This window comes from Lathyrus oleraceus, chromosome 2 (assembly GCF_024323335.1).
Source record: "Lathyrus oleraceus cultivar Zhongwan6 chromosome 2, CAAS_Psat_ZW6_1.0, whole genome shotgun sequence".
In the NCBI taxonomy this organism is placed as follows: Eukaryota; Viridiplantae; Streptophyta; class Magnoliopsida; order Fabales; family Fabaceae; genus Lathyrus; species Lathyrus oleraceus.
In genome coordinates this window covers 436,398,738-436,412,493 of record NC_066580.1, presented here as the reverse complement: position 1 = coordinate 436,412,493, position 13,756 = coordinate 436,398,738, and the positions used below count along the sequence as shown (strand labels likewise).

The 13,756-nt window shown below is 32.1% G+C and overlaps 1 long non-coding RNA gene, 1 other non-coding gene and 1 pseudogene across 18 annotated transcripts in view; 2 read left to right on the top strand and 1 right to left on the bottom strand.

The window, feature by feature from the left end:
* LOC127120067 (uncharacterized) overlaps positions 1-13,756 on the top strand; it is a 180,549-nt gene that overhangs the window by 33,677 nt on the left and 133,116 nt on the right. For 6 of the 17 annotated variants that reach the window (XR_007803047.1, XR_007803038.1, XR_007803040.1 and 3 more), the window contains exons 2-3: positions 1,952-2,003; positions 2,578-3,002. This is a non-coding gene — a long non-coding RNA (uncharacterized LOC127120067). The other 11 variants (XR_007803048.1, XR_007803044.1, XR_007803045.1 and 8 more) reach the window with 7 other exon arrangements.
* Positions 1,353-1,557, bottom strand: LOC127124783 (uncharacterized; annotated as a pseudogene).
* LOC127124579 (U5 spliceosomal RNA) lies at positions 2,349-2,465 on the top strand. The gene has a single exon (XR_007804055.1). It is a non-coding gene; the product is annotated as a U5 spliceosomal RNA (small nuclear RNA).

The window sequence follows — 13,756 nt, the reverse complement described above, 5'->3', positions numbered from 1 at the left end:
ATTATTTTTTTTATAAAATAAATATATTGATTGAATTTGTAATAAGTCTAAATCGACGAGTTATGCCAACTCAAAAAATTCAATCACCCAATTTTCTTATGGTTCAATTATTTACGCATAATATTTTACTTGTAACCAAATTTTCATTTGTATATTTATTATAATATAATAAAAAGTTGAAACCTATTTAAAAGATATTATTAACCAAATGACAAAAAAATATTAAATATTTTTTCATTGGACCAATCCAAATTTTGTTTCAAGGAATAATAACATTAAAGTTCGTTAAATAGCTATTAGAATTGTATCAGACAATAATAATATTAAAATTATTGAATATATTGCCAATAATCATTGAGTATGATGTAATTTATAACTTTAAGGAATTTTTCAAAAATTAATGAATTTTTTTTGTTTAAAATAAATTATATTCATTGGACCGATATGAATTTTGTTTTAAGGAATAATAAGATTAAAACTCATCAAATTATAACTATATCAACCACAATGACATTAGGATTATTGGATATATTGCCCATGAATATTGAGTATATGTAACTGTTAAGTACTTTTCTACACATATATGAGGTACATATATGAGGTACATATTGAAGTACTTTTCTACACATATATGAGGTACATATTGAAGATCACACTTCAACCTTCTAGGGTTTCTGTTAAGTAATTTTCTACACATATATGAGGTACATATTGAAGATCACACTTCAACCTTCTAGGGTTTCCCTTTCCTCCTTTTGTTTTCTTTATTTCAGTAACACTGAAATCATTTCGTGAATAAACTCAAAACCAATTAACAAATACGATTAGAATTGTATAGGCCCTACCTACTCAAAGTATTCTCCTTTGTTCATAAACTTTAGCGCAACTCAAATCAAATGATTATCAAGTTTCTTCTTCACTAACAATATTACATCAGCAGGATCAATAAGCAAAGGAGCACCAACATTCGTTAGTTATGATTCAGATTGCACGTCATGAGCCTTAAGTAATAGAGAATGAGTGAGAGTAGTGCATTCATATCCTCATTCTGAATATCTTTGGGTACAGGATGAATGACTTAGTTGCTCATCGTATTCACCTTTATTCATAGACCTTAGTGCAATTTAAATCAGGTAATTGTTAAGTACTTTTCTATAAAGATATGAGGTGCATATTGAAGATCAGACTTCAACCTTCTAGGGTTTCCCTTTTCTCCTTTTGTTTTCTTTATTTCAGTAAGACTAAAATCATTTCGTGAATAAACTCAAAACCAATTACCAAATACGATTAGAATTGTATGTCACAAGCCTTAAGCAATGGATAAGGGGTGAGAATGAAACATTCTTATCCTCATTCTGAATATCTTTGGTAGGCACCAACTGAGAACGATCATCTACAGCTTGGATGATGACCACAACATGCAGATCATCTGGGCTGTTAATCACGCTCTGATCACACGGTCATGATTCATCCACCAGACTTATGTTCCTGTCTCCTTAGAAATCAAGGACACAGTAGTACGAGCCTATAGAACAGATCCTGTTCAAGTAAGGTCGTATTCATCAGCAGTTAGACTGAGATATATAAAAGTTTAAGATTTTCTGGGCTTCAACGATGTGGGAGTAATATAATAGTTTTTGCTGTAACTAGTTTTATTTATGTTAAAAATGTCACAAGAGTGGTGCATAATGATGATTTGATGTTTATTGTATATTGTTTATGTTTGTGTAATTATATTGAAATCTTGGAATTTCAATTTTATTATTCATTTGGGGTTTTGTAGATCATTTCTGAGCAGCATTCTTATTATTATAAAATTAGGTGTAAATATTGTATGTTTATGCAAATATGTTAGGCCTGTGATGATTGCATAACTTTATAGACCATTGTTGGTTTGATTTATAGATGATTGCTATTTGCTCTATTCATTTGCCATGTTAACAACTTCCAGGACAAAAGCATGCTGCTGAAACTTGTGTTCAATACAGCTTCTCTGTTGCAAGGTGAGTACTTATTCACAAGCTATATTTGTGTTGAAATTCAATTATCGCTAGATTAGTGTGAAGCCATTACTTTGTGCTGTTTCTTGTCATTAGCATAAAATATCTTTTCAAATCAATGTTTGAACGAATGTTGTAGGATACTATATAGTATAAACATGTTAGATTAGGACTTATACAGTTAGAAGCCTATAATCCCAAAGATTTGTTCCGCGAAAGGCTTCAGATTTAGAAAAGGTATGGTCAAGTGAGTGGGTATCTAACATTAAATCCCACATCATCTAATGGATAAAAGAAATTAGGATTTCATATATAAAATGAAATGACATCTACCTATTGCAATCACGGAGCCGTGTGATGATGACATAGCGAACTATTCTTTCGCCTTTTACTAAAGAATACCGTGTTAGCGTCACAATTAGCGGCATACGCTAGTTTTTGGAAGAGTCCTCTATATTGAGGGCTCTGCAATTTTAGTTCAATTTTCTCTCTCTATACTATTTATTATTCTGAATTGAAATGAATACTGATTCTTTAACAGCTGAATTATAATGTTTCTGTTTCCTTGTTGCATTAGAAGAAGCACATGTTGGTTTTTGGGCTTGCCGGCGGCCGGTATGGTGGAAATTTGGCTCTCCGCCATCCTAGAAGTGAGAACACAAGATTGAGAACTTTTTTATGATGGCCTTTGAAAATCCTTTCCTGTGATTGGATAAAACGTTTGAAATCTTGAAATGTTCAGCAGTCGCTCAGTTTGTATACTCCTATGTGCTTAACCATTCTTGCAGGGTGTATGTATTTTTCTTTGAAAAGGTTAAATGGATCACCTTGTTGTTCAATAAAGAGTACAGTTTGTTTTATCTTTCATTGGAATTTGGTATTTTTGTTTATAATGCTTGCATAATCTGCTGACCTGCGTTTGTACAATAAGGTAAAGTCTCTCTCTTGCGAGGTGAGTTCTTAATCATGTGCTATATATGTGTGCTCCTCTTCTCTTGTGAGGTGAGTTCTTATTCATGTGCTATATTTGCGTTGAAATTCAATTGTCGCTTGATTGGGATGCTTTAGTTATTGATTTCAGTTCGTTCATCTGTTTTGGCTTTCGTTTTGAATTCCTAGATATATTTTGCTTATCATTATGCTATGTATTAGGCTTTCATTTTGAATTCCCAAATATATTTTGCTTATCATTATGCTATGTATTTTGGTTGTAGACTTCAAGATATAAAAGGGTTCCCCATGATTGGCATTTAGAATTCTACTTATTCTAGTTTCCAACTCGGAGGACATTTTAGTTATACCAACACTCGGAGGACATTTTAGGTATACACCTCATTCCCATTCGGTTCAGTTGATTTTTCGTCGTATGTTTGTATTATTAATTGTTACCGATAATCAATGGCTAGACACTCTACTCTGTCTTAGTTTGGTCTTGAATATTTTGTTACTCGTATATGAAAAATCACCGTTGGAAATGCATTGAGGGACAAAAGAAATCAAGTAGCTGGATAATTTACCGTTGTCTTTAGAATGAACCGATACAATGTTATCTAAGTCCCACATCAGAATTGTCAGAGTGAATAGTACGAAACACGAGGTATAAAACATAAGTGTGTCCATTACTCATGAAATTGGTTGATAATTATTAAGTTGATAATTATTAATTTCATATAATAAAGAAATAAAATAGGTAACCCTTGTTAATCATGGTATAAAGCATATGGTGCATGCATGATTTTCCTTTGAATATGTAAGCTTGTCACATGTCAACCCAACATTGTGAATTTGTTAATAAGAAACAAAGTGACTATTGAGGTTTACTATACCAACACTCGGAGGACATTTCAGTTATACACCTCATTCCCATTTTATTATTATTATCATGGCATGTATAACAAAGCACCATGTTTGGAACAAGTGTGACAAGCTTACAAAATTTTAAGGATAATTCATGTTGCTACCACATGCTTACATTGATTAAGAGAGACTAGCTGTATGTGCTGCATTATTATTTTTGAATGAAGGGTAAATTTCTTGCTATTATATATAGTTAGTGTCAAAGAAGACGAAGTTGATCATACCATTGAAGAAGATGGATGTTGAATTTGAAGTATCCCCATTATTGAATGAATATTATCAAAAAATTCATAGATTTTCCAATCTATCATAACTTTGTAAGTTATAGCAACATAGCCTTATGCCTTCATAGAATTGAATTAGGTTATTGATAATATCCTTCAATGTTGCAACAATTAAATATAACTAGCGGAACGATTGCAAAATCATCTTTCACACAGTGCTCTTTTATTAATGACATAGCAAATTGCATTGCTTCATACAAGTCATTTGCTACTTGATACAACAATTCATTACTAGATATATCCATTGAACTAATTTGTATTTTTTTCCAGCGAAATACTTTACAATTGAACTACAAAACAATTCCTTATGTACATTATGTCAGAATCTCAACGAGTCCTTCGTAATTCACAAATGGAGTAGTGGATTTGGATCTGATGGTGAATTCCGTCATGCCAATATTGTCTGGTTGCTCTAGCTCAGTATAGGGGTGATAGTTGCAAACACTCTGATGCCCAAGTTAATAAGAGTCGAATGTAAAGGTGTGTGGCAATTTTGAGTTAGAAATTGTGTACCTTACTTAATGTGATGCCTTTATTGACCTTTTATTATGGGGTTCTAGGGTTTCTAGACCTAGAACTTCTTGTCTCCTCATGCTCAATTATGTTGAAATTTGTGGTGGTAAGATTAGCCAATCGTCTATATCAAATAACATCAGAGAACCACATTTATTCTAGAGCAATCAAATTAGCGACCTTCTTATCATTTTTTATTTATTTATTTTGTGAATTATGTCTTAAATGAATATCTAAGAGATGGAAGAGGTTATGAGTTGTGGGAAGTAGAATCTGGAGGACCAAAGTTTACCGTTCACATATGTATTACTTTCAGCGAGCCGAAGAATGGGAGGAAGAATAAAGACCTAGAGATGAAAATTTTAAAAACTATAGCAGGGAAAACTTAGTTTGAAGTGGAGGTTCCTGTTATGGATACTAATAGTAGTGAGAGAACAATTACATAGGTCTCAGATTATCATTTGATCGTGATAAATAGAGGAAGCAGATTATACCATCTCAAAGATACGATTATGTTGTCTTTGATAGATATGCTTTAAATGTGGCTGAAAGGTTGCAACACTCAAATATAGAGATCATCATGGATGCATTTGAAAGCAGTAGAGTCAAATATGGTTAAAGAATCATATGTGCGGGTTTATTATACTACATGAGCAGGAAAAAGTAGTTGAAAGCAAGTGGATCCAAGTGGAAAGATCAACGTTCAAGTGTGGCTTGAACTTTATCAAGGTTGTCGAATAATGCTTTTAATATGATAGAGAGCAACAAGGTGGTTTATAGGTTAATTGACATCACCATAGTTTAAAGTCAAAGTGAATAATTGTAAAAGTTGTAGAAACCAAAGTTGAAGAAAGACGAAAAGCACCATCAAGACCAACGAATGACGTAGAATTCACGGAGTGGCGATTCGACAAGACAGTGGTAGTCGTGTTGAGTTTGTTGTGGTAAAGGGAGGCGCCATAACCACGGTGGCGGCGGAAAAAACCACGACCGGTGATGGAGCTGCAATGGCAGAACCAATGGTTCATAGTGCGACGGTGACGACCAATAAAGGGGCAGAGCTTCAGTGGCCGACCTGCGATAGGAGGCGGTAGTTTGGTCCGCCGATCGGAATTTTTAGGATAGCAAGTCTAGTTTGGGTGGTTCATAGTCATCAATTCATGGATTCTTTTGTTTAATGAGACGTGTTTTAGGCCCGTTATGGATCTATCGAATTTGTGAAATTATAAATATGTATCTTTATCATTCTCTATAACTCTTTTATAATCTCTTGTAACAATTCTAGGAAGTATAATGAATCGGATAATCACTCTATCCCCTATAGAAGATCACTTTTATCGAACTAAATAAGCAAATTTCTTTCCTCTTGCTTGTTGCGAATTTTCTATCACTAATTATAAATTATTTTGGTTGCTTGAGACCATTTATTTTAGTTACCATTCTTCAGGTTCATACATATTCAATCTTAATGAATTTAATATCAAAGTTAAATTCAACGAGAGCTTGATGTATTTGAATCTATTAACAGGTTCACTATTATTGTTGAAGTTTTCTCAACAATTTAAGTGGGACTTCACTAGACTAGAAAAAGAGAATAAATTGTAAAATTTTCTAAATGGAATGACATATAATACGATCCTTCGGAATATGTATGGCCACATTTTCTTCATAAAGTGTCAATATTGACGTGTCATGTGCACCTTCAGGATATGTCATAGTTTGAACCTCAAGCATATACACACCATGCTTTTAAAGTTGAGGTTTTGGATTATATGGTTCAGATTTATCTGCCTAGATCTTATGCTGACGCTCCTACTTAGCAGAGATGATGACCATGTCTTATTCCTCTTAACACGATTTCTCATCATATTATTTCTATCTGATCTACTATGAAACTTTTTTAGTGTTATTGATGGCTGATCCTCTGTCGCATACGGGTCAAAAACGAGTTTAAAAATATAGTAAAACGGAAGCAACATTCGAGTCGTATCACAGGGATTCTTGAAAGTTTTAACCAAATGATCGTAACAATGAGGAATTTTTTAGGTTCATAACTTAAATAGAAGATGATTAAGGTAAAAACAAAATTGATAAATAAGCTAATCTGCTGTTTCAATATCCGACTTTATCATCGATTCTTATGATTTCAATTCCCTAAGCGGATTCAATCATATTCGATTACAATACCCACTGACAAGCGCAATTGGTATTATACGATGTGTGTTCCTAATTTCCTAATTAAGTAAACAGATTTAAGCAGTCGCGAACTAAACAAACACAACTTAATCAAACACGATAACGAAAAAGTTACGCTAACGTGATTATAATTAAGGATCATACAAAGAATCGAATTTAATCAACTCTATCCTATAAGCAACAATCAAATTAATCAAATGAAAGTAATCGAATTAAGGAAACAACTTTATAGGAATACTTGAAAAGAAAATCAAAATTAAATTGGAATTTATAAAAACTTCAAACTGAAATTCGAATACAACAGACCAGCCTTATGGGAATTAGTTCTCCATAGAATTCGTATGCCTTATTCTCTATGTCGCGAATGCTGAATAATGAATCCTAAAACTACTAATTTGTTCAAATAGAGCAATGGAATTCAGGCATAATAGCAACCGACCCAAAAAAATACAAAAATGATCCAAAAACTAAGTATTTTTATAAGTCTGAATTGAAATTAATTATGCGACTCTTATTAACTCCGAATTTACTTCTGACTTCAACATAAAACTTGTAGCTTACCCTCTCAGATTTCCAAGGCATATTAGAACGCGTTAATCCGGTTTTCGTAGCTTAAGTTATGACTTGTACAACTAGGAGGCGTGAATAATGGTTTATTCAGAAAATAAGCACTTATTCAGAAAATAAGCATAACTCAACTTAACTTCCAAAAATCTATTAATAGAAATTAAAATAATTTGAGAAGGCATATAAAAATCTTAGCACAAAGTAAAAGATAGTGTATTAAAATACACTGATCAAATTCCCTCAACTTAAACTTTTGTACTCGGAGTAAAATTTCAAATTCAAAATTTAGAACAGAAAAATAAGAACAAAATCGAACATGAAATTTCAAAGGTTTTCAGGATGACAAATGATAAGCAAAATCCTAATTCCAATTTTCAAGAATATGGTGTTAATGAGTAACTTTTCGTGACATTCAAATCAAATAAGCAGACAGTTTACTAAAGAGCACATCATAAACATCAAGATCCCATATTATAAAATTCCCTCAACTCTCAAGTGTTTAGGTTGTCTGTTTACACTCAAAGTACATCATGAAAATTAGCATTACCATAAGCTTGAAAAAACTCTAACATCCATAATTGAAATACATGCACAAGATCAAAAAGACTTTTATTCGGGTTGTAACCTGGCCGATGTAATGGTGAGATGGATCCTAAGGGGTATTAGGCTAAAATTAAAAGGGTCAAAAGAAAATTGAAAGAAACTACATGAGTTGAACTCAATAAACCTTCATTCACTTTCAATAACAACCTTGCGATTATTTCTCTTCTCTTTTCTCTTTTTTATCAACCTTTCAAATTGAAAGAATATGTATTGTCATCCTTCTTTTTTCCCCCTATTTTTTTTTCTTCTTTTTCTATTTTCTGCCAACTTTTGAATGAAATATCAAAACTATAATTATATAATCTCACACAACTTCAAACAAGACTTTTTCAACCATTTGAATAGGGTGATAACATTTTTTTTTCATTTTTAGGCTTTTAATGTGTTATAAACAAAAAATGAGATAAATAGGCTCAATGAGATTTTCAAACAAGGGATAATATTTTTCAGGATTGACTTTTGGCTAACTGGTTACAAAAATAAAACACAAACAACTTGCCTTTATCATATCAGTGTGCACAAGTAATCAAATAGTTTCAAACAAAATCAGATCAAGTTCTAGAGACTAACAGTTTTTAGATGTTAGAGTAATTAGTTTTTTTTTTATAGATTCAGCTTAATTTCATTGTTTGTGTTGAATCAAAATGTTACTGACTTACTCTTTTTGCATGGAAGTTATGATGTTGTGATTGCAAAACAAACAATTGTATCCTTTTACCACCCTTACTTTTTACATTTTGGAACTTTGGATGTTTTTGTCGATGATGGTTATTATTTTATGAATATTTCTTTCCTTAAATTCTATAATTTCTTAATTATTTGTACAATCGCCACTAGGCTGTTCCTGATGAAAAATGGAGAAAAATACTAGAGGACTTTACAACTATATTTAGTATAAGCAAATACTCTTTACTTGAGTCTTTGACTTTTTACCTTCTTGATGATCATTCAGATGAAGCTTTAGCGATAACATCAATTTAACTTCAATATAACATGTGTGAATATTTGATTTTCTATATTTCGTGTTTTTGAACTTTAATATGTTGGGAAATCAAGTTTGTATCAGTTAAATTGGTAAATTTTTGTGATTTTATGTGATTATCTTTATGAAATTAATTATTTTTATAATGTTGACTTTGGAGGAAGAAAACCACTTGATGATTTATCCACCTAAGTGAAATCCATTGATGTATTAGATGAAAAGAAAGTCATCAATGGTGCATTTAATAATATTTATCCTTCTTGAAGTCATACATCAAAACTACTCAAGTTCAAGAACAATTCCGCTATTTTGAATAAGGAAATTATTTCTGCTAAAGGGGAAAAATATTTAAAAAGATAGAAAGACTGCAATTTCAAACTCAGAGAAGATAAATTAACACCTGTACAAATAGAATAGCCATTTTGTTGTGCATACAAAAATTTGAGATCTTGTGTCAAAATAAAACATGGGGACTTTGATAAGAAAAAACTTAAGAAAGATTAAAGTTTGAAAAATACATAGGTTCTGTTTTTAATTTTTGTGGTGTATATTCCTACTAAAATTGAGTCTTAATAATAAAAATTCCAACAAATTGTTTGTGTATATATAAAACTATAAATTATTTATTTTATTTAAAAAATTCGAATGAAAGTTGTTTGATAGATTAAATAATATAATTAAGAGTGTGTCATTCAAATAAATTGGTAATAATCACCTTTTTTTTCTTAACTAATATAAATATATTATTTTCTTAATTATTTCACGTATATTAATTTTTACATAATCGAAAAAAAACATTACTTTTATAAATATTTTGATTTATTAAAATAACATATAACATATCTATTTTATTATTTTCAATTTAACATATCTATTAGAATATTTGGGAAAATGATTTATTTTGAAAGTATTAAAGAATAAAAGGATTACTTTTAACGGAAGAAAATTCATTATTTTTAGAAATTTATCTTAAATTGTTATAATAATATTTATTTGTCATTAATAATATAATAAACTATATATGATACAAATATATTTATATATGAAAAAAACTTTTATATACGGGAAAAATTCAAATACTTTCTTTAATTTTATATATGAAAAAATATAATGTTATAAATTGAAAAGAATGTATTTTTTGCTACAAATATTTTTATAAACGGAAAAAGTATAATTTTTTTTCTTAAAATAACCATCTTTTTCAAATAAAATAATAAAATAATCTATTTTTTAAATTAATTACCGAAATAACCACCTTTCATTACTGATGCGTCAATTGAATTGGCGCATCTAATTCGCATTCAAAGGAGGCACCCAAGTCATTAGCACATGCATGCATTGCAAATGAGCATATGCGTCAATGGCCTAGGCGCATGCTTACCTTGAAGCCGCATGCATTGGCGCATGCATATACTACATCAGTGTATGCGCCAATGCATGTGACGCATGCACTTTCCATATTTTAAAAAAAAATTATAATTTATAATTTATAATTAATTTAATTAAATACTTAAATTAAATATTATATTATATTATAAAGTAAAAATACATAAAATTGACAAGAAAATCAATGACCCGCCCGATTGAAACGCCCTCATGTTCAACATCCAGGTAGCCTGTCTTCGAGGTCTCTCACGATTTCTGTGAGGTGTTTGGGATCTTTGAGTGCTGGCATGATGCAATGATGACGGTGTGAAGGTCTGGTGGAAGGTTCAGTGATATTTGATAGATTTGTCATCATTCGTCACCAATAGATGGGGGTTGTCGCTAATGGCGCTTCCGTAATTGAGTTCGGTGTCCATGTTGTCGTGGTTGGGTCGTTGTGGTTGGGTGGATTGTGGACGATATGGTTGCCCGAATTGGGACATTGAATCATTTTGGAAATGAAGCAATGGTTTATGTGCTGTAATAAATTCAAACAATGGTTGGGTGTTGTGGCGATGAGATGTTTATATGTTCATTGGTGGGGGGCTACGATGGTATGATGCTGAATCATATGAATCATCTAGGCTATAGACTATTATGATGGTTGCGTATGATTGTTGGTGGTTAGGGTTTGATTCTTGGTTTTGAGTTTGGGTGTGTGACATGAATTGGTTGCGAGGTTGGGTGTTTGGTGGTTGGGTGTATATGGTAGGGTGATAATGTGAGGTTGGTCTTTGGGTTTGGGTGGGTTGACATTGTTCTTGAGCGGGGATTATTGTTGGGCGTTTGATGACGAAACTCATTGGCTTGGATCAATCAAATACCTTGGCTCAAACACAAACTGTGTGATCGCGACTTTATGAGTCGAATTGGGGTACTAACTGCAAGTGCACAGTTCTATCGCGTAGTTTTAAAAGATATCGATCCCACAGGGACTTATGAATCGATATACCGTTTTCTAAGGTTACTTCGTAAAGCTAAGGCGGATGATACTTTGATTGTTTGGGGAAAAAGTAAAACTAAAATTAGATCTAAATTAAATATTAATTAAGCGGATATCGGTATGTAGTTCGTCGTAATTAGGGAATCAAATCTTCGTTGGTTTCTTGGTTTTAAAAGAAATCTTTTCAGTAGACACTATTGATTAAAAGCCTTTTCTCAAACTCTCGCTCTGTTGAATAGACCATGACTTTATATTAACGTAGCTGTCACTTATTAGTTAAGTCCAAAATCACTTTTTGAAAACAATAGAATCTATAGAAACTCTTTTTATTAAAATAATAACCGTTTAAACACCCTCGTCTCAAACTCTCGCTCTGTTGACTTAGATTATATAATTAAACTTAAATGCTTAACTCTCGTCCTCACATTTAACCTTTAAAAATACTTTTTGAAAAAGATTAGAATTTAATTAACTCTAAAAATTGCTTTCGCCCTGATTTAGAATTAATGTCCAATTTACACTGTCCAGTTAAAAACTCAAACTTTCGTTCTATTGATTTTAACTTCTTTATGTCTTTTACTCTCGTACAAAAACTTTGGGATTAACCCTGTAAATTGAGACTATAAAAAGAGTGATTTATTTTTAAATGAAATTAAACCAACTTGGTTTTTGATTCCTTATTCCGCTTACTTTACATACCGATATCTAAATTAATTAGCCGGACATGTTAAATAGGTCTAAACAATTATCATGCTTAAATAAAACCATATCAGGCAAACAATATAAATAAACAGTAATGCGGGGCATATATAAATTAAAACAATAAATTAAAGAACCTGAATAATTAATAGCAATCTTGAACACTCCACCACAGACCGGTTGGATTTGTTCTTAAACTCTTCAATCGGACAGGAAAATAAAAGCGAAGGGATAAAATACTATGATCTAACGTAAGGTTAGATCCAGTAAAAGATACACAATAGTTTCCTGTGTAGAAACTATTGTGTGAAAAATTAATTAAGTGCTTGAAAGATTGACTGGAAAAGAAAAGGAAATAAAAATTGCTAGGAAAGTAAGTGCTGAAAATAATAAAAAGTAGTGAAAATAATGTTGTGTCGAAAACTGGAAAATTGAGATGAGCGTGAGAGAGCTGCAGGGTTGGATCTTTGGCTCTATTTATATTACTCTCATTTGTAACCGTTTCCCTTTGGTAGCTTTCTCACGTCAATTGGTCAAGCGAAGAAAGAGGAGGAACGTGCTTCCGTTGCTTCTGTTACGCGTCAAACCCAAAAATATAGGAATGGGGGTGTGACGCTCGTCCCACCTTGTGTTACGCTCGTAACACTTAGCTGGGGGCGTGACGCTCGTCACAGCTTCAACGCTTCTGGCTAATAATTGTGGGCTGGGCTTTAGTGGAATTGCTTCTCATTCTCTTTTTGCACCCCCTTTTCTTCCTTTTTCACTTATGCTTCAAATAAGTTACCTGAGATAAATAGAAGGGAAAATACCAAGTAATATCGAATAATATGAAATAAATCGGAACAAATAATAATATAATTTAATTAAATCGAGTTCGAAAATGTGAAATTATTTCATGTTATCAAATTCCCCCATACTTAGACCTTTGCTTGTCCTCAAGCAAGATACAATATAGAAATCGTTTTAAAAATTTGGTCAGATGAAATTTCAAAACACACATCAATTCGTACCAGGTTGCAAGTAAAGCTTGTTTAGAAGTATCCTGGGTTTAATCTTGACATCAACAACTACCGTTACAACCTCAGATAACCTCACCTTATGCAAACCAGTTCGAGTCATGCTATTATAACTAGCCTAGTTCCTTTACTCTTATTTCACCCGTTTTCATTCTAGCGAAATCACATTAAGCCCTTTATCATTTCGCGCACATAGTGGAGTGACCGGTTAGTGATTCTGATCCCTTTTTAGCTTGAAGTTCTGGTACATAAGTTGGATAACTTCGTTATTTAGTCCATTGCAAATTGCGGGGGATCAGACCGTAGTCCGCCCTACCAAGTTCAGTACCAGATACCTGCTGAACCAATTCATAATGGATCTTTCGTATCATGCTTTTGTATGATCTGCAACCTTTAGATTAAATGATCTGGTAAGGATCACCTAACTTAATTAGTGCATTTCCTGATATATATATATATATATTTTTTTGTTTTGGGAATCATTCACTTATATTCATCGGCTCTCCACGTAGTTTGCTATTAAGATGGTGCTGACTTCTTGTATAAACTACTCGGGGTTACTATAAAACTAAAAGTTCAAGGGGTTGGTATAATAGGTACTTTTCTGATCTAACATGTTGAGGTTTGTTTAGAGCGTTGGTATGGTAATAATTTTGTCTTGATTTCACTCA